We start from the raw sequence: 22,805 nt of genomic DNA, 5'->3' as shown, positions 1-22,805 counted from the left end.
TTATTTTATTATATATAACATATTTATTATATATCATATAATATATTTAGATTTATATTAATTTATATTATATTACATATCACTGTAAGGTAATTATATAATAATATAATTTCTATAATTAATAAGATGATAATACAATTATTATATTAGTATAATTTATATTAATACAATATATAAAACATATGTATTACATTATAATTATATATAAACAACTTATAATATATCATATAGTTATATGTAAATCTATAATATGTTGTATATAATATATAATACATAATATGTACTATATAAATATAATTTAAATTATATACTTTTGTTATTTGGCTTTAGATGTTTTAATGCTTGTGATACTGTTTTATCCCATAGCTTAATATGTACAAATTTTTATTTTATGACAGTTCCAAACTTTTAGTATATTTTTTTTAAATAACAAACATTTATTGGTGTTACTTATGGTAAAAAAAAAAGTTCCTACACCAGATGTGCATGACCCAATCATTAAATTGAACATTTCTGAGGTGAACACATATTCTGACCTATATTTTTATATCCAGTTTTTTAAGATAGCCAATTCCTCCTCTCTCTCTTCCCCAAAACATGTGAGCAACTGCTAATGCAAAGCAGTAAACAGCCAATTGGGCTATAGCATTTTCAACTCCAATCTGTGGTGTAGATTCCAATTACATTCAAGACTTAAGTTCTCTCAGTTTTCTCCTAATGAAAGTTCTGAGTCCAGTATTTACAATATTACAGCACTAGCAGATCAGTGTCTTCAATTCATCTCTTTCTGCTGTATCCTCTTCACCAGTTGGGGGAGGGCCTACACTTCCATAGAATTTGCTGCTAATTGGCTGAACAATTTTTTCTAGTTCCTTCTTTTCAGTTTTGAAGTCTTCAATGTCAGCTTCTTGGCGGCTTTCCAGCCATTCAGTCTTTTCCTCTACAGCTTTTTCCATGGTCTCCTTATCTTCAGAGGAAAGTTTGCCTCTCAACTTTTCTTTATCTCCAGTCTGATACTTTAGAGAGTAGGCATAGCTTTTCAACTTATTCCTACTATCAGTATGCTCCTTGAGTCTTTTGTTTTCCTCAGCAAACTTCTCAACATCATTAACCATCTTTTCAATTTCTTCAAGTGTCAAGCAATTTTGGTCATTGGTAATTGTAATCTTATTTTTGTTCTCTGTACCTTTGTCTTCAGCTGTCACCCAAAGAATAGCATTCACATGTATCTCAAAAGTGACTTCAATCTGGGGGACCCCACAGGAGGAATTCCAGTGAGATCAAATGTACCCAGAAAGTGGTTGTCTTTTTTCAGGGGTCCTTTACCTTCATAGACCTTGATTGGAACAGTAGGTTGCTTATCAGAAGCTGTAGAAAAGATCTGAGACTCTTGGTGGGTAAAACAGTGTTCCTTGGTATCACTTTGGTCATGACACCTCCCACAGTTTCAATACCAAATGTCAGGGGACATACATCAAGCAGAGCAAGGTCACCTGTATCTTGATCATCAGAGAGTACACCAGCCTGGACAGTGTCGCCATATGCAACAGCCTCATCTGGGTTTATGCCACAGAATGGTTCCTTGCCATTGAAAACCTCTTTAACAAGTTGCTGAATCTTTGGAATTTGACTAGAGCCACCAACAAGAACAATCTCATCAATATCAGACTTCTACAAGTCAGAATCCTCCAGTACTTTCTGAACAGGTTTCATGGTAGACCACAACAGGTCCATGTTTTCTCTTCAAATTTTGCCTGAGTCAGGGTTTCAGAAAAGTCTTCTCCTTCATAGAAGAACTCAATTTTAATTCTTGCTTAATGTTGGGCAGACAGGGCCCACTTGGCCTTTTCTACTTCATGCTGGAGTTTCTGCACAGCTCTGTTTTCTTTCCTAACATATTTGCCAGTCTTCTTTTTGTACAGCCTGATGAAATGCTCCATAACATGCTGGTCAAAGTCTTCTTCACCTCGATGAGTATCTCTATTGGTGGCCATGACTTTGAAGACACCAAATTGTCATTGGGGAGAAGAGACACATAGAAGGTTCCACCACCCAGATCAAACACCAGGATGTTCTTCTTTTCCTCCCTCTTATCCAGGCAATAAGCAATAGTAGCTGCTGTAGGCTCATTGATGATCCTCATAACATTCAGGCCAGCAATAGTTCCAGCATCTTTGGTTGCTTCCCACTGGCATCATTAAAATAGACTGGTTCAGTAACAACTGCATGGGTAACCTTCTTCCCAAATAAGCCTCTTTCATTTTAGTGAGAATTATAGCAGAGATTTCTTCTGGAGCAAATGTGTTAGTTTGCCCACCTCCAATATCAACCTGAATGTATGGCTTATGTTTCTCTTCAAACACTTTGAAAGGCAAGAACTTAATGTCTTGCTGCACAGAAGGGTCATTCCCATTGCTGCCAATGAGCCGCTGGGCATCAAAGACCATGTTCTCAGGATTGGAGGTGAGCTGGTTCTTGACTGTATCGAGCTGATCAGACATTCTTCTTCAGGGGTGAAGGGCACATTAGACAGCCTGAAGCGGTTGCCCTGATCATTGGAGATGATCTCCAGTGGCCATTCTTGAACACCCCGATGCAAGAGTAAGTGGTCCCCAGGTTGATGCCCAGCACGGTACCCACGTCGTTTTTTTGTTATCCTCCTCATCCGTGCTGCGCAGAGCAGCAGCAGAACCATGGCCACCAGAGAAACCTTCATCTTTCCCTAGCTGTTGGCCACTTGCTCTCCTCAGCAGACAGCCAGAAGTCCCAGGCAATGCAGCAACAGGCCGCAGCTGAGAGGAGTGAGGGTATAGGTCTCTCACACTCGAGATGCCTCAACTCTGTCAGTCTGTGTTGTCTCTGCCAATGTCTCAAACTTTTTCGTATTGAAGTGCATTTTCTTTCTACAATGATATTAATTACCATAAGTAAAAATTGACAAGTAGAATGCTAGTAAACACAGATTTGCAAGCTTTTAGGCCACTATGTAAATTTTAAAAAGTTAAGTGAATTGCCAATGCTTCCATACATGCTATAGCAACACAATTGGTCAAAGTTGCACTAGAACATTATGTGGAAAAAAATATATATTCATACCCAATCAAGATTTTTCAGGCACATGCATTCAGAAGCATTTCATGAATCAGGACCAGGTTTTCTCCAAAATAAAGCTCATTTTCCCCTACTGCCCCCTATTTTTTGAGAGCAATATTATACATTAAAGATGCATTTACATGAATCATTTTATAGAGAAAATTATTTTAAATTTAAAATTATAATACTTATTTTATGCATAACCTCAAAAACACAGAATTTAAAGACAATACCAGTGAGGCACTATCATTCTATATGACTAAAACACTACCATTCTATATGACTAGTAAACACAATTCAAGGCAAAAAGGCAAAATATACACTTTGGCAATCCTATACAAAAGGGGTTCTTTCACTGCATTCTTTCATAAAATAAACACAATACATAAAAACGAAACAAGAAAAAGAAAAAGTGAATTTTGTCAACCCTACACAAACTGTGGCATTTCAAATTCAAGGTCTTGACACTCTTCTATTTGTTTTAGCCTGAGTCCCTGGCACATTGGATTCATGTCAGGCAGGCTGAGCTCCTCAGAGTTCTCTTTAGGCTCAGCAGCTGGCTTCAAAGCATAAGCTGATGTGCTGTCTGCCTCTGGAACATCCTTCTCCACATGACTCAGGGGAGTAAGAGCTGTACTAGGAGGCACTGCTGCTGAAGGTGAACCTGGTCTCTCCTCAGTCCCCCTGACTTTGCTGATCGGGGTAGGTGGTTTGTAAAATGTTGGCCAGAGTTGGAGTTGCAGTATTCTGGGTGCTCTTGCTGGAGAAAGATGGTGAGAATGAGAGGACAGTCTCACTGGTGTTTCTCTTGCTGAAACGGCTGGCATGTTGGGCTGTGTGTCATCATTGGAATGGTCACCACTAACCTTGATGCTCATTGTCACATTTTCCTGGAGTACACTTGGCACAATCACTGCACTCATGCCAGTTAAGTTCTTTGGTTCACATTGTTGTCCCTGATTTTTTTGTGGAATCTGCTGATCAAAATCATTAAATTGGGAGCCAACAGAAATAGGGGTATCTTTTTTATTAAGTCCTTCAAAGGTAAGATTTTGGCAAAACTTGTCTGAATTGACATTTCCCACATTTCTGCTGTTTTTCTCATTAGGAGACCTTGCAAGATGGAACCTATCTATAGGCAAACAGAAACATCTGATCTTGGTGCTTGGCATAGGCCTCTTTATATCATTTGTTGTCACATCAGATTTCAGACTAAGTGGTTTCGTGGTTTTACATGTATTGTCCATCTTTTGTGATGGTGATTTAAGTTCCTTGTGATCAGAAAAAAAGAGATTTTTTTTAACTTCATGGAGCTTGGTTAATAAGGAAGTGTGGTTATTTATTGATGGGCATTCTCTCAAACAACAGAGTCTTACATATTTTTCCAACATTATTTTCTCAGTTATCCATGCAGAGGAATCAAAAATCCATACAATATTAAAGGTACATTTTTAATTAAAGAATTACTTTTAAAAATTTATCTTACTAGAACTAATAGTCACAAATCACATAAATTTTAAAAAAAAAACACTTCCTATAGTAACTTGTTTTAATATACTACCTGTGAATGAATATTTTCTGGGTTAAGATGTTCCTGATTTCAACAGACAGACAATGGTAACTCTAGAAAAATAACACTATTCTGTACACCAAGAAATGCCATATCCTGAATCCCAAAGACTTTGTCTGTCACTTAATATGCTTTCCAGCTACATTCTGTCCATACTGAGGGTAACACACCAGAGAGGACTTGGATGCTCTCCCAGCTGATCCACTAATACATGGCAACTTCCTCTGAACAAAGGAAGATTTAAGAGCTGTCAAAATTGCCATTGTGCTACAGGTCCTGGAGACTCCAGATTTACCTCCTTCTCTTTCTCCTCTAGTCTTGTCCCAAGGTCCCTGTTTTCTCCCCTAGAAGCCTAGCTTCTCACACTCTGTCTTTGCTGCATATACCCCAGAAGCTCCTGTTGCTAGAAAAGGGCATCCCTCTGGCCATGATCCTCATTTCACTGCTGTGAAACATCATAAAACTGTGTGCCTTGCTATGGGTCTGATGGCTTTCCAACAGCCCTGTTCTAGCCCACAGTCCTCATCTGTGTCACCTGATCCTTCTCCCATATCTTTGAGCAGTGGTTTGCAGACAGGTGCACACCAGCATCATTTGCAGGTCATCATCTCATCTGACCTCCTTCTTCACCTGAGGCTTCTGGCCTTTCTTCCCTGGTTCCCAGGCAGTGCTCATGTGATTTGCTGTCCTGGGCCCTTCTCCACATTGATAGAAGGGAGCTGAGCCATTGTGGTTGGATGGCAACCACTAGAACATATTTACAGTCCTGCAGAACTTGAAGCACCACTTCTAGCTGCCTGGGTGCTGTCTCAGCCCCTGCTCCAGTTCTGCCCTGGGCAAGCCTAGTGCACTAGCCCTACCTGCCTTCTTCTGTCAAGACAAACTCCTATGTGGAGATATGTTGGCATGTGGTGTTAATGATCTTATAAAGAAAAGGCTCAGAATACCTGGTATGTAATGAAATCTTCAAATATATTAAAATTATTTATTGTTATTATTATACCTACCTGGGAATCCAATTTCATTGGACAGCGAAACAAGATTTCATTTAGGAATGAGAAAGGATGAGGTTCAAATCTTGAATAAACAATAATTTAGAGACATGACACATGGCATTATTTACCTTCCTCAGACTGTTAGCTATGGCTTAAATGAGGCCAAGGTTCATAGCACAGAAGTGCTAATAAGATCAAATCAGATAAATTGAATCAGTGAGTCCAGTGCTTTTCTTTGCAGAGAGGTAATGGACTGTCTTTGTTTTCAGACTTTCTCAGGCTACACTCATTGATATTTCATTAATTTTATATATCAAATTTAACATTTATGACTATATATTGAAAAATTCTGATTTAGCTCTACTAAAACAGTAATGAGTGAAAGTTTTTCAACCCCCTTACGAGAAAACATTCACTGAAATCAAACGGTCAAAAAACAGTGAACAAAAAGACTGGAGCCAAGAAAATGGAAGACATGTGTGCTTAATGTGCTAAAGTTAGGCCACAGGTAAAGGGACATCAATGAATTTTAGTCTATTTTTTTTCTTTCAGGAGTCCAGCTTCTTTTTTCTGCTTTGATTTTAATTGATGACAAAGAAGTAAAGGTGAAAACAAATTTCAGAAAGAGAACAAAAATAATTTATGAATTTCAAGATATCTTTTTACAAGAAAGAAACAAAGCATTTTAATGACATTCATTAAACTTTCTCAATGGCTAGAAAAGTTAACTAATAAAACCTTGAAGTTTGAACTTACCTCAATTTAAAACACCTTGATTTTTTTTAAAGGATGAATATTGTAGATGGACACAATATTTTTATCTTTATTTATTTGTTTTATATGGTACTGAGGATCCAACTCATGGCCTCACAGATGCCAAGGCAAGCATTTTACCACCGAGCTAAAAGCCCAGCCCTCACCTTGGTTTTTAATCATGACTTCTTGGCAAGGTTTGAAATATGCAAACATATATGTTACATGACCACTCACCAATGAGACATGCATCCCATTTTTCCAATGCATTTTGCTTGCATTCTGATTTCTCAAATGATATAGTCAATTCATAATTTTTAATTTCAATATCTGCAGTGTGGATATCCTATTGATACAAGAAAAGTTTTAAACTAAAAGCAAAACACATCTCAAAACAAACAGTTCAAAGACTATTAACTTGTTAATATAAACATCACAAATTTAATGCAATTCTGTAATGGTCAAAACTCACTTTCTTTGTAGAAAAATATTGTGACTTTGTGGAATGTTCTGTTGATATTACAGGTTTGGAAGGAGGGCTTTTATCCACCGGAGGTGCAACAACATCAGTACTAGATGAAATATTTTGTGGCTCGAGGGACCCATCGAAGATCATCTGTGCATTGGTAATGAGGAACTCTACCAAAAGGGCCTGATTGGCATATGCAACAAGGGAGGAGGAGATGGAACCAGGAGTGGTTGTAGGCCTGGGCCTCATCAGACAGGGTCCAAATACCACACCCAAGTTTTTTGAGTTCATCAGATTTTCTTCAGAATGGACTACAACCCTTAAAAGAAGAACACATAAAGTGTATGAGATTTGACTAATAGAGGTCCTTAATTGTAGTTTACTATGACTTGAGAAGGGTGGAGATAACATGGGCTATAGAAGACTACAAAACATTTGTCAAGGGTCAAGTTTAGTGGGTATAGGGAAAGAATCCTTTGTTTCATTATGATACTTACCACACACCAAACTGAGTTTCAGAGTACTATATTATGATAAAATGCATGTAAGTAGAAGGAACTACTGAACTCAGTAGCAGAAGGAAGAAAAACACCCCTAAAAATTGCTCCATCTTTATATGTGGGATATACTCCCCATTTCTTACACTGGAACCTGAAAAATCACTGTCAATTTCTCTTTCACTGCCCAGTTAGTTTTCTTTTTTTAAAAAAAAATAATTTTTACGTAGAGATGGACAAAATACCTTTATTTTATTTATTTATTTTTATGCAGTGCTGAGTATCAAACCCCGTGTCTCACATGTGCTAGGCAAGTATTCTATCACTAGCCACACTCCCAGCTGCCCTCACCTAGTTTTCTAGCCTAAATGATTCTCTCCTGAACATCTCTCTGTTCTATTGACACTATCAATGTTCTGGTTTTACTTCAAACACTCTCAGCTTGTTATATCTATGACTATCTAAGGAAATATGTGTCTCCCTGGTTTAGCTATCAGGATGATACTAGATTTATCTATGGGTAAAAAAGCTGTGAGATATATATATATATATATATATAATATATATATATATATATATATATATATATATATATATATTATATATATATATATATAATATATAGTGAATATATCTATATCTATATAACTATATAGAGATATAGATAGATAGATAGATAGATAGATAGATAGATAGATTCACTATATATATCAAATCAGATAAATGGACTCAGTGAGTCCAGTGCTTTTCTTTGCAGAGAGGTAATGGACTGTCTTTGTTTTCAGACATATGCTAGACAAGGGAGGAGGAGTTTTGCTATTTGTCTTTCAGAGGATTCATCACTGATGTATAGAAATGCATTTGATTTCTGAGTATTAATTTTATATCTTGCTACTTTGCCAAATTCATTTATTATTCTAGAAGTTTTCTGGTGGAGTTTTTTGGATCCTCCAAGTATAAAAATATGTAATTGGCAAAGAATGATAAGTTGAGTTCTTCTTTTCCTATTCATATTTCCTTGAATTTCTTTCATCTAATTGCTCTGGCTAGAGTGGCAAGGATTATGTTGAACAATTTTTAGATGGAATGCTTCCAATTTTTCTTCATTTAGAATGATGTTAGCCTTAGGTTTAGCATAGAGAGCTTTTACTATGTTGAGGTATATTCCTACTACCCCTAGTTTTTCTAATGATTTGAACATGAAAAGGTACTGTATTTTGTCAAATTCTTTCTCTCCATCAATTTATATAATCATAGGGTTCTTCTCTTTAAGTTTAATGATGTGATGAATTACATTTATTGATTTCTGTATGTCAAACCAACCTTGCATCCCTGGAATACAAAACTTGATCATGGTGCATTGTTTTTTTCATATGTTTTTGTATGTGATTTGCCAGAATTTTAATGAGAACTTTTGCATCTATCTTCATCAGGGATATAGCTTTGAAATTTTTTTCCTTGATATGTCTCTGGCTGGTTTGGGTATCAGGTTGATACTAGCTTCACAGAATGAGTTTGGATGGGTTTCCTCCTTTTCTATTTCATGGAATAATTTGAAGCCCTTCAACAGATGAATAATTAAAAAACAACTGTGGTATATATACACAATGGACTATCACTCAGCATTATAAGAGAATGAAATAATGGCATTTACAGGTAAATGGATGGAGTTGGTGAATATCATGAAGTAAGCCAATCCCCCAAAATCAAAGGCGAAAATTCTCTCTGATAAATAAATGTTGATACATAATTGGGTCTCTGGGGATGTAGGAATATGGATTGGGCTCAGGAGAGGGAAGGAAGAGGAGGGATATGGGGTAGGAAAGATGGTGGAATGAGAGGAACATCATTACCCTAAGTACATGTATGATGGCACATGTGGTATGACTCTACATCATGTACAGAGAAATTAAAATTTGTGCTCCATTTGTGTACAATGAATTGAAAAGCATTTTGCTGTCATGTATAACTGATTTGAACTAATAATTTTCTTAATTTTTATTTTATTTATTTATTTGTATGTGGGGCTGAGGTTCAAACCCAGGGCCCTGCACACCTTACACATGCTCTACTGCTGAGCCACAATTCCAGCCACAAAAAATAAATTTAAAAAAATTTAAAAAGGATATCTTAATTGCTGACAGAAACGTCTAGCAGGCAAATCTGAATATGTGAAATTCCTGATTCCAAGTTCTTTAGTGGGTATAGAAACAATATGGTCAACTCATTTGCCAGGGAGGTAAGATTTTTTATCAAGTCTCTAGGAAGGGTAGCACAGTTCCTGCTACTGCTTGTTATATTGTAGGCTAATGAAATCAAATTTTCTAAATGTAAAATGCTTTCTTGTGTCTCCATGTTTATTACTGTCTGCCTCGTATGCTCTTCTGCACATTCACTTCCAAGTCACCCCTCAGTTCCTAAAATCAGACACAAGGCCTTTTGCCTCTTCTGCTCTATCCCTACCCTCAAACTACCTCTGCATGCCTACAAGCTGTGCACAGCTACTAGAAAAAGGATGATGGTGAACTGTGGTTATATATAGATCTGTACACTAAGATGATGAGCCCACAAATAGCAGAAACCCTATGTTTCCATCCTAGTTTCACCAGCCAGAGCCTGGCACACAAGAAGCATCTGAGGGTACCATGTTTGCTGCATGAAGATGTATTCAATGTCTCTCTCTCCCAACACATAATAAAAACATCCTAAAAATTATTTTGAAAATCATACCACAACAACATAAATGTACTGAACACTATTGTCCTTTTCAATTAAAAATGGTTAAGATGGTATAAAAATTCTTACCTCTTAAGATGGACGATAAGGTAACGTAGAGTGTCAAAATTGGATGGTGGCAATTGTCTTATAAGTTCCTTGTTTTTGAGAAGAGTTTGGTTGATTTCCATACACATATTTGGAGATATGTTGTCTTCAGAGTTGTCCCTTTTGGTGTCCTGTTCTTGGTTAATATGTTGGATTATATTTGCAAGCTCCATAAATTCCTGGTACCATTGGAATAAAACCAAGGGTGCTGGTAGCTAAAGAAACAAAATAATATTAAAAATACATTTGGGCTGAGGTTGTGGCTCAGAGGTAGAGTGTTTGCCTAGCACATGTGGAGTCATGGGTTTGATCCTCAGCACCACATAAAAATTAATAAATAAAATAAAGGTATTGCATTCCGCTACAACCCAAAAATAAATATTTTGAAAAAAATCGTCTGCCTGTTTTCTTTGTTAAAGTCAACTATAAGTGAGAATTACTCAAATAATTTAGCATGTCCCTTTAGATTAACAAAATCTAACGTCAATCTGTATTTATTGATACCTTTTTCAGTACTGGGGATTGAACCTAGGACCTCAAGCATGCTATGCAAGCACTCTAGTACTGAACTTCATCACTGCCCATAAAATAAAATATATATGTTTGGTAGAGAAGTGACTTAGAAAGCAAATTAAAATCTTAACTATAAATTATATTTATGTTAATAACAAATTAATAGATAATAGGTGAAATTCTAAACTTTAAATGAAGTTTAAACTTTAAGCTTCATTATGGGATTTTAATACTCTTCATCTCTATCCTAAACACATTATATTCACATCTGCCCCCCAAATAGCATAATCTTCAGCTGTTTTATTGGAACAAACATAGAATAGTGCACAAAATCTATAAAATGAATCAGAAATCCATGGATTTTATAAGTAAGGGGTAAAAATACCAAAGTGTAAAGGGCATAGATTTTACTTGGACAAAAATGAAGATCAGCAGAAGATAATATGACCTACAAAAACATACTGTCAACATCTCAAGAAACTTTAAAACAGGATTATTTGCCATGAATAGATCAAAAGAAAAAGTTCTTACAACAAATATCCACTGTCATAATGAATTTCAATCTTTCTATTGATCTACACTAGAAAATTCAGTGAACCCTTAGCTACCTGATGTCCTATAAAATCTGTAGGAAGTTAGAGTGTTGCCCTGTGATCAGTTTCTATCTTCACAACTCTGGGATCTGAAGTAACTCACTTCACCTCTTGGAGCTTTAGGTCAATGAGTCAGATAAAGGCTACTCTCTAACACTATTTCAAGAATTGAGCACACTTTCCCAAATGAAAGTCTTAGACATACAAAAATTCCTCAACAGAATGTAAGTTTATTGTATTGGAGCCAATTCATCTCCTCTTCCTGACTGACTAAACAAGATTAAGGATGACACATTATGAGACTTATAGTCATTCAAAGGTATCAACCTCCAATTCTCAGTTGAAGGGTATGTAGAATGTGATTAAAGGGTTATAAATGCTTTCCTGGGCTAACATTGTAGATCCAGAAATTTATACTTAGTTTTTCCCTCCTGCAATTCCACTAAAATACAGTAGGCTCATAAGGACTAGGAAAATAGAAAAAAATAAAAAGCAACAATTCACAAGTAGAAAAGCATATAAATAAGTCCTGATGCATCATTTTCAAGAGAACTGACACTTTGTCACTCAACATGATTTTCAGAATCCTAAAGGGACCTGGACAATCACCACCAGGTCCTCTGATCTTGGGTTAGGTTGCAGGTGGGCCAGCTGAGAAAGCTTAGCTCTTTATAGAATCCTGTCTCCACTCCATGTACTATAGCAATCTCCTTTCTGAAACTCTGGAAAATTTTTTATCTGGGCAATGGGATACAGAGGCTCTCTGAATAGAGGCAATGCCAAACATAAGGTACAGAGAGGTAACTGTCTTCAAATGGGGATACGTTGGCTATGTGGACACTGAAAACACAGATCCTACAGTCTTAGTAACCCTGACTCCCAAAGTATTGGTACTGTATCTCTAGGAAAGGAAAAAAAAACCTTTCCTGGGGGACTGGGGTTGTGGCTCATTGTAGTACACTCATCTGGCATGTGTGAGGCACTAGGTTTGATCCTCATCACCACAAAAAAATAAATTAATTAATTAAAAATATTGTGTCCATCTAAAATTAAATAAAATGCCTTCTCAGGAGGATCACAGCAGTGCCAGAACAGGGAACTAGAGACATGTAGTTAGGCATATACCAAACAGTCCACCTAGACCACTTTATAGTGAAGTTCAAAGTTTCTAAAAAGCCTTGATGTGTTCAAGTGCTTCCAAAGCTATTTCAAGTCCAAACTGTAATATATCTAGGCACCATGAAAGATAAAATTCAAAATGAGTAGAAAAAGAACAAATTGAAGGTGTAAAATGATACTGTCAATATGCTGGCAACTAGTCAGATATGGTGAAAGAGTACTGGAAAAGGAACTGATCTAAATTTAGATGTACTCTAAATGAAAAATAGATACCAGATTTCAAAAAAAAAGATATGAAATACAAATAAATAAAGAAACAAAATACCTCATAATTTAAAAACCTAGATATTCAAAATGTTCAATGATATATTAAAATTCACTTCACTTTATTTTTAATTTTTATGTTGCTATAGAAAATTTAAGGTTATATATGAGGGTCACATTGTATTTCTACAGAGGTTAGAGGCCAAATAGAGTAAAGAACCCTTAATGAGAAAAATTTATGGATATCCACAATAAAAGAGCATCATATAATCATTTAAAAAATTTAATCAAAGGAATAGAAAATCAGACTTCTTGAATATTAAAACATGATCTCACAATTGGAGTAATTTACTTATTCAAGAAGAAAAAGACAAGAAAATGTCTTAGAAGGTTTTTGAAGGAAAAAAGAACAATAAAGAAAAGTTAAGGGAACTGAAGAAGAAGTATGCTTGCCAAGCAAGTGAATGACACTGAATTTTTAATTCCCATGAGTACAAATAACAAATTTATAAATATTTATATGTGTGTTTGTGTATGTGTACACATACACATCTCCAAAGAAGAGCTTCAAGTACAAGGGTGAGAGAATGGCAATAAAAATCAAGAAAAGTTCCAAGAACTAAAGTGCTCACAACTAAAGGAGCTCATGGAGTGGCCAGAATACTGGATGGAAATATATCTACATCAAAGTACATCATTATAACATCTTAGAGAGAGCCGCCGAACGTGCCTGCAAGGTAGGCAGACCTGCGACCGATCAGCAGAACAGGTCCAGTGGCCCGCCAGCATGGTAGACAAATCACCCCAATTGGAGGAGGGGCAGAGCTGCTGCCCACACCTGCAAAGTAGGCAGACCTGTGACCAACCGGGATAACAGGCCCAGTGGCCTGCTTGCGTGGTAGACACATCACCCCAATTGGAGGAAGGGCCCAACTGCCACCTGCAAGGTAGGTAGACCGCATGTACTAGAGAAGGGGCCCAGAAGCCCGCAGGCATAGTTGAAAGATCACCCCAATTGGAGGAGGGGCACAGCCGCCACCTGCGCCTGCAAGTTAGGCAGACCATGAGACCCGGAGAAGGGGCCCAGCGGCCCAGCAGCGTGATAGACACACACCCCAATTTGAGGAGGAGCACAGCCGCCGCCCGTGCCTGCAAGGGAGACTTTGCAAGTATACAAGAGCAATATAAATATATAGGGGGAAAATTAAATAACACAAGAGTTTCATCAAGCATAAAGAAATGCGAGCAGTATGAAAAGACAAGGAAAGAAAGGACCACAAGCAATGCAGGTAAACTCAACTTTAGAAGAGGAAATATCTGCAGCAGATGGAATGTCAGATAAAGAATTCAGGATTTACATGCTTCAGATGATCTGGAGTCTCAAAGAAGACATTAGACAGCAAAATCAGACAATGAAATATCACTTCGACAATGAATTACATAAACAAATCCAAGGAGCAAAAGATGAATTATACAGGGAGATAGAGGTTATAAAAAACAAACAAACAGAAATCTGAGAAATGCAGGGAGCAATAAACCAAATTAAAAACTCAAAGGAGAATACTACCAGCAGAGTAGAACACTTAGAAGATAGAACATCAAACAATGAAGACAAAGTATTTCAACTTGAAAAGAACATAGACAGCACAGCAAGACTGTTAAGAAATCATGAGCAGAACATCCAAGAAATATGGGATAACATAAAGAGACCAAACTTAAGAGTCATTGGGATACAGAAAGGTATAGAGGTCCAAACCAAAGGAATGAGCAATCTGTTCAATGAAATAATAGGAGAAAACTTCCCAGAAATGAAGAATGAGACAGAATTCCAAATCCTAGAAGCCTACAGGATGCCGAATGTGCAAAAGCATAAGAGATCCACACCGAGACACATTATAAGGAAGATGCCCAACATACAAAATAAGGAGAGAATTTTAAAAGCTACAAGAGAAAGGAGGCAGATTTCATTTAGGGGTAAACCAATCAGGATAACACCTGATCTTTCAACACAGACTCTGAAAGCTAGAAGATCCTGGAACAACATATTTCAAATGCTGTAAGAAAATGGGTTCCAACCAAGAATTGTGTATTTAGCGAAATTAAGCTTCAGGATGGAAGATGAAATTAAAACCTTCCACGATAATCAAAAGTTAAAAGAATTTGCAGCTACAAAACCATCTCCAAAACATCCTCAACAAAACATTACAGGAAGAGGAAATGGAAAATAACAATGAAAACCAACAGTGGGAGGTAGTACAGAAAGGGAGAAAATAATCAAAGAGGAAAAACAAACCATGTTAAGTAACATAAATAAACAAATATGGCTGGAAGAACAATCCATATCTCAATAATAACCCTAAATGTTAATGGCTTAAACTCACCAATTAAGAGACACAGGCTAGTAGAATGGATCAAAAAAAAGATCCAACAATATGCTGCCTACAGGAGAAGCATTTGAAAGGAAAAGACATACATAGACTGAAAGTGAAAGGTTGGGAAAAATCATATCACTCATATGGACTTCGAAAACAAGCAGGAGTGTCCATACTCATATCAAATAAAATAGATTTCAAGCCAAAGTTAATCAAAAGGGATAAAGAGGGACACTACATACTGCTCAAGGGAACCATACACCAACAAGACATAACAATATTAAATATATATGCCCCAAACAATGGTGCAGCTATGTTCATCAAACAAACTCTTCTCAAGTTCAAGAGTCTAATAGACCACCATACAATAATTATGGGAGACTTCAACACACCTCTCTCACCACTGGACAGATCTTCCAAACAAAAGTTTAATACAGAAACTATAGAACTCAGTAATACAATTAATAACCTAGACTTAATTGACATATATAGAATATACCACCCAACATCAAGCAGTGACACCTTTTTCTCAGCAGCACATGGATCCTTCTCAAAAATAGATCATATATTATGTCACAGGGCAACTCTTAGACAGTAAAAAGGAGTAGAGATAATACCATGCATCTTATCTGATCATAATGGAATGAAATTGGAAATCCATGATAAAATAAAGAAGGAGAAATCATGCATCACTTGGAGAATGAACAATAGGTTACTGAATGATCAATGGGTTATAGAAGACATCAAGAAGGAAATTAAAAAATTCTTAGAGATAAATGAAAACACAGAGACAACATATCGGAATCAATGGAACACAATGAAAGCAGTTCTAAGAGGAAAATTCATTGCTTGGAGTTCATTCCTTTAAAAAGAAAAAAACCAACAAATAAATGTTTTCACACTTCATCTCAAAATCCTAGAAAAAGAAGAGCAAAACAACAGCAAATGTAGTAGAAGGCAAGAAATAATTAAAATCAGAGCTGAAATTAATTAAATCAAAACAAAAGAAACAATTGAAAAAATTGACAAAACTAAAAGTTTGTTGTTTGAAAAATAAATAAGATTGACAGACCCTTAGCCATGCTAATGAAGAGAAGAAGAGAGAGAACTCAAATTACTAGCATATTGGATGAAAAAGGCAATATCACAACACACACTTCAGAAATACAGAAGATAATTAGAAATTATTTTGAATCCTTATACTCCAATAAAATAGAAGATAGTGAAGGCATCAATAAATTTCTTAAGTCATATGATCTGCCCAGATTGAGTCAGGAGGATATAGACAACCTAAACAGACCAATATCAATTGAGGAAATTGAAGGAGCCATTAAAAGACTACCAACTAAGAAAATCCCAGTACTGGATGGGTATACAGCAGAGTTTTACAAAATCTTTAAAGAAGAACTAATACCAATACTTTTCAAGTCATTTCAGGAAATAGAAAAAAGAGGGAGAACTTCCAAATTCATTCTATGAGGCCAACATCATCCTGATTCCTAAACCAGACAAAGACACATCAAAGAAAGAAAACTACAGACCAATATCTCTAATGAACCTAGATGCAAAAATCGTCAATAAAATGCTGGAGAATCAGATACAAAAACATATCAAAAAAATTGTGCACCATGATCAAGTAGGATTCATCCCTGGGATGCAAGGCTGGTTCAATATACGGAAATCAATAAATGTTATTCACCACATCAATAGACTTAAAGATAAGAACCATATGATAATCTCAATAGACGCAGAAAAAGCATTTGACAAAGTACAGCATTCCTTTATGTTCAAAACTCTAGAAAAACTAGGGATAACAGGATCATACCTCAACATTGTAAAAGCTATCTATGCTAAGCCTCAGGCTAGCATCATTCTGAATGGAGAAAAATTGAAGGCATTCCCTCTAAAATCTGGAACAAGACAGGGATGCCCTCTCTCACCACTTTTGTTCAACATAGGTCTCAAAACACTGGCCAGAACAATTAGACGAAAGAAATTAAAGGTATAAAAATAGGAAAAGAAGAACTTAAATTATCGCTATTTGCAGATGACATGATTCTATACCTAGAAGACCCAAAGGGGTCTACTAAGAAACTGTTAGAGCTAATAAATGAATTCAGGAAAATGGCAGGACATAAAATCAACACACATAAATCAAAGGCATTCTGTGATATCAGCAACAAATCTTCTGAAATGGAAATGAGGACAACCACTCCATTCACATTATCCTCAAAAAAAAAAAACATACTTGGGAATCAACCTAACAAAAGAGGTGAAAGACTTATACAATGAAAACTACAGAACCCTAAAGAGAGAAATAGAAGAATATCTTAGAAGATGGAAAAATATATCCTGTTCATGGATAGGCAGAACTAACATCATCAAAATGGCGATATTACCAAGAGTTCTCTATAGGTTTACTGCAATGCCAATCAAAATCCCAATGGCATTTCATGTAGAAATAGATAAAGCAATCATGAAATTCATCTGGAATAATAAAAGACCCAGAATAGCAAAAACAATGCTAAGCAGGAAGTGTGAATCAGGCGGTATAGCGATACCAGACTTCAAATTATACTACAGAGCAAGAGTAACAAAAACAGCATGGTACTGGTACCAAAACATGCGGGTGGACCAATGGAACAATGGAACAAAATAGAGGACACAGAAACCAATCCACAAAATTACAACTATCTTATATTCATAACGGGGCTAAAAGCATGCAATGGAGGAAGGATAGCATCTTCAACAAAAGGTGCTTTGAAAACTGGAATTCCGTAAGCAACAAAATGAAACCGAATCCCTTTCTCTCACCATGCACAAACGTTAACTCAAAATGGATCAAGGAGCTTGATATCAAAACAGAGACTCTGCATCCGATAGAAGAAACAGTTGGCTTTAATCTACATATTGTGTGGTCGGGCTCCAAATTCCTTAATAGGACACCTACAGCACAAGAGTTAAAACAAGAATCAACAAATAGACTTACTCAAACTAAAAAGTTTTTTTCTCAGCAAAATTAACAATAAGAGAGGTAAATAGGGAGCCTACATCATGGGAACAAATCTTTACTCCTCACACTTCAGATAGAGCCCTAATATCCAGAGTATACAAAGAATTAAAAAAATTAAGCAATAAGAAAACCAATAACCCAATCAACAAATGGGCCAAGGACCTGAACAGAAACTTCTCAGAGGAGGACATACAATCAATCAACAAGTACATGAAAAAATGGTCACCATCTCTAGCAGTCAGAGAAATGCAAATCAAAACCACCCTAAGATACCATCTCTCTCCAGTAAGATTGGCAGCCACTATGAAGTCAAACAACAAGTGCTGGTGTGGATGTGGGGAAAAGGGTACACTTGTACATTAATGGTGGGACTGCAAATTGGTGTGGCCAATTTGGAAAGCAGTATGGAGATTTCTTGGAAAGCTGGGAATGGAACCATCATTTGACCCAGCTTTTCCCCTTCTCGGTCTAGTCCCTAAAGACCTAAAAAGAGCGTAGTACAGGGACACTGCTACATCGATGTTCATAACACCACAATTAACAATAGCAAGACTGTGGAACCAACCTAGATGCCCTTCAATAGATGAATGGATAAAATAATGTGGCATTTATACACAATGGAGTATTATTCTGCATTGAAAAAAGACAAAATCATGGAATTTTCAGGGAAATGGATAGAATTAGAGCAGATTATGCAAAATGAAGCTAGCCAATACCTAAAAAAGAAATGCCAAATGTCTTCTTTGATATAAGGAGAGTAACTAAGAACAGAGTAGGGAGGAAGAGCATGAGAAGAATATTAACATTAAACAGGGACGAGAGGTGGGAGGGAAAGGGAGAGAGAAGGGAAATTGTATGGAAATGGAATATTATCATGGTTATACAAAATTACATACAAGAGGAAGTGAGGCGAAAGGGAAAAAAACAAGGGGGATAAATGAAGTACAGTAGATGGGGTAGAGAGAGAAGATGGGAGGGGAGGGGAGGGGGGATAGTAGAGGATAGGAAAGGCAGCAGAACACAACAGACACTAGTATGGCAATAGGTAAATCAGTGGATGTGTAACCGATGTGATTCTGCAATCTGTATATGGGGTAAAAATGGGAGTTCATAACCCACTTGAATCAAAGTGTGAAATATGATATGTCAAGAACTACGTAATGTTTTGAACAACCAACAATAAAAATTAAAAAAAATAAAAAGTAATAAAATAATAAAAATCTTAGAATAATGAGGGGGGTGATGACATAGTCTATACCAATGAAAAATATGAAATATAAAATATTTTTGCTCTTTGCATTTGATGGTAGGTTTAGAATAAAACTTGAACCTGTTGAAGGTAAAATTTTAACACTTCACAGATGTCATGTGAAGAAAATTCGGACAGATCTACTAAATGCCTTCTGTTTTCCAGAGCTTGACACAGTATTGGGATTTTTGCCTTGTTGCCACTGACTCAGTAAATTCCCTTGAAGAAAAAAGAAAAACAGAATGCAATATTTTAGTTTAGTACAAAGAGCTAAATGCAGACATCTAGACAGAGTTGATGTATCTACTTCAATTTTTATTACTATTTAAAAAATACAAGTTGAAATCAAATAAATTAACATTTTCCAAATAAATGTGAATAAATTTAGTTATTACAAATGGAGAGTGCTGATTTTCTTAAAGTCTCTTTTTCATTAAGACAAATCACAAAGGCATTTATGTTTTTAGAGTTTTAAGAGTAAACAACATACTTATAAACACAAGGCAGTCTTTTCAATTTCTAAAGTACACATTTTGATTATGAAAGGAATGCCATCTGGCTCCTTTTTGGCAACACAGCACAATTCTGCACCAAATAAGTGTATTTTCCCCCGAAGTGTCTGATGTCCGCAAACAATGGTTAAGTTTGCCATGAATTTTTTATGGCAGACAAGAAGACACTAAAGAAAATGATATTTGAAAACTGATTGACTCAACTTAAAATTATTCACAACTAAGCAAAATACAGACCGACTAATAATGACAAAAATAAGTTAAAAAGTACTATTTTTAGTTTGTGAATTACATTTAACAGGAAAACAAAGAAGAAAACTATAGAAATAAACTGTGGGACTTTATTAAAAAGTACTGGCAACTCAGGTGTGATGGCATATGCCCATGATTCCAGCTACTTGAGGGGTTGAAACAGGAATTTCACAAGTTGAAGGCCAGACCAATCTAGCAAGAACCCATTTCAAAACACAATTTTAAGAAAGGGTAGATGGGCTGTGGATGTGGCTCAAGCAGTAATGTGCTCGCATGGTGTGCATGGGACTCTGGGTTCGATCCTCAGCACTACATAAAAAATAAAATTTAAAAAAAGATATTTTTTCCCACGGAAAACAGAAAAATAAATGTTAAAAAATTCTCTCTCTCTCTCTCTCTCATTTCTCTTCTCTCTCTAAAAATATGGCATGTTCAAGACCCTGAATTTAATTCCCAGGAGAACAAACAACAAATTTATATATATATATATATATATATATATATATATATATGTGGACACACACATCTCCTAATAAGTAAAATCATAACAAAGAAGTATATAGCAAAAGAAAAAAATGTGATTCCATAAAGATCTTACCTCTTCACATTTAAGACCTCGAAATATGACAATGTGTTCACAGTATCTACATCTTGTGGAAAATCTCCATTTTCTGAACTAATGGGTGGCAGCTACTTTTGCCATTAATTATTGATGAAATGTTCCAAGGGAGCTGGGTCCTTACAACAGAAATGTTAGTATAAGAAGGGTAAAATGACAAAAACATATACCACATGATATTGTACTTGGAATAATTTTTAGACTTTGAGATTATTTATATATTACAAAAGCTATTATTTTGCATTTCTAACATATAAAGCATCTCATTTATTTATCTCTTATAAAACACATATTTTATTTTTTATTTACTTATGACAGTGGGATGCATTACAATTCATATTACACATATAGAGCACAATATTTCACATTTATGTTCATATACAAAGTATATTCATACCTATTCATGTCTTCATACATGTATTTGGCATAATGATGACCTTCTCATTTCACCATCTATAATCCCAACTACTCAGGAAACGGAGGCATGAGGATTGCAAGTTTGAGGACAACCTGGACAGCTTAGCAAGACCCTGTCTCAAAATCAAGTTTTTAAAAAGGGCTGGGGATACAGCACAGAGGTAGAATGTTCCTGGGTTCCAGTCCCCATACTGGGGAGTGATAAAAAAGAAATTGATTTTTGGAGCCATTTCCACTTTGCGGATCCACCAGCACTTTTACAGTTTCCCTGCCATCAAAGGAGGCCAGGCACATCACAGCACCACTGTATAGCCGCATATCCTCAGTGTCCATCCATGGTGAGGATTCTGCTAAGGTCCTGTAGGCACCTTCCATGTTCCCCTCCTATACCAAAAAAAAAAAAAAAAAAAAAGACTGGCATTGAACTTCACATGTTTTACCATAACCTTGGATTGAAATCTAAATTTTGTAGAACCCTGAGCCCCCAGAACCCAGTCAACCTGAAGCACATTTGCTTGCACTTGTGTTTCTGTCAAGAAAGCATTGCATTTCCTAGTGCAGCCTCTTGAAAAACAACTTGGCAATGCCTCAGAGTTAATCGTTATACTATGATGGAGTGTTGAGAGCCACAGCCGAAAGGGCCCCAGCAAACTTCCAGCTGCCAGTACCAGCTGCCAGCTGATGATTGGCTCACAGTGGCCACAGCAGAAGGGGCCCCAGCCAACTTCCAGCTGCCAGCACCAGCTGCCAGCTGATGACTGGCTCACAGTGACCCCAGCAGAAGGGGCCCCAGCAAACTTCCAGCTGCCAGCAAACTTCCAGCTGCCAGCTGATGATTGGCTCACAGCAGCCCCAGCAAACTTCTAGCTGCCAACTGATTGGCTCCTCTGCAGTGATGCTCATTGGATTGTTTCCCTGCCCTTTCAGACCACGGAGCTGCTCATTGGGGGACTTTTTCTTAGCTCCGCCCATGTGACCCAGCCAATTGGCCTCAAGAGCAGGAGGTGTGGGGGAGGTTGAGAGGCTTGTGGGAAGCCAGTGGTGGCAGTTGGGCTTTGAAGGTTTTCATGAAGAGCTGTGTGGTGTGGCGTGTGTTCTAAAAATAAAGTTCGTTTCTTTTGACAAGTGGCTCCTGAATTGTGCCCAGCCAGACTGCAGCAATGGAGGAACTTTCTAAAAGTATCAAATAAAAAGTAATCACTGTATAAGCCTAAGCCTACATGTCTATCATTTACTAAATCAGATTAGTTAGTAGAGTGACTGACTGAACTCATCAAAAATTGAGTATTGAAAAAAAAAATTTGTTTTTAACACTTGTGTACTTTACTTGAATATAATAACATATAAATAATTAGCTTAGCCTTATAAAAATCTGGGGCTTGGTCAAAATATTTACTCATTTTTTTAAAAAAATAATGGTAGAATACACATAACGTTCACCATCACAACCATTTTTAAGTGCACAGTTCATTGGGTTAATTACAGTCATGCAGTTGTATGTCTAATGTTCAGAACTTTTTATCTTACAAAACCAAAACTCCATTTCCATAATAATCTCCCCATTCCACTATTCATTCCATGACAACCACCAATCTAATTTTCTGTCTCTATTAATCTGACAACTCTGGGTCAGATTAACTAAGTTAAGTAGAATTATATAGTATTTGTCCTTAGTTCACATA

The 22,805-nt window shown here is 36.4% G+C and overlaps 2 pseudogenes; both read right to left on the bottom strand.

Moving 5' to 3' along the window:
* Positions 1-755: 755 nt before the first annotated feature.
* On the bottom strand, positions 756-2,646 carry LOC144249272 (endoplasmic reticulum chaperone BiP pseudogene; annotated as a pseudogene).
* An 875-nt stretch (positions 2,647-3,521) lies between these two features.
* Positions 3,522-21,498, bottom strand: LOC144249271 (rho GTPase-activating protein 29-like; annotated as a pseudogene).
* Between the last annotated feature and the right edge of the window lie 1,307 nt (positions 21,499-22,805).

This window comes from Urocitellus parryii, chromosome 11, assembly GCF_045843805.1.
Source record: "Urocitellus parryii isolate mUroPar1 chromosome 11, mUroPar1.hap1, whole genome shotgun sequence".
NCBI lineage: Eukaryota > Metazoa > Chordata > Mammalia > Rodentia > Sciuridae > Urocitellus > Urocitellus parryii.
This window is presented reverse-complemented; position numbering and strand designations above follow the sequence as displayed.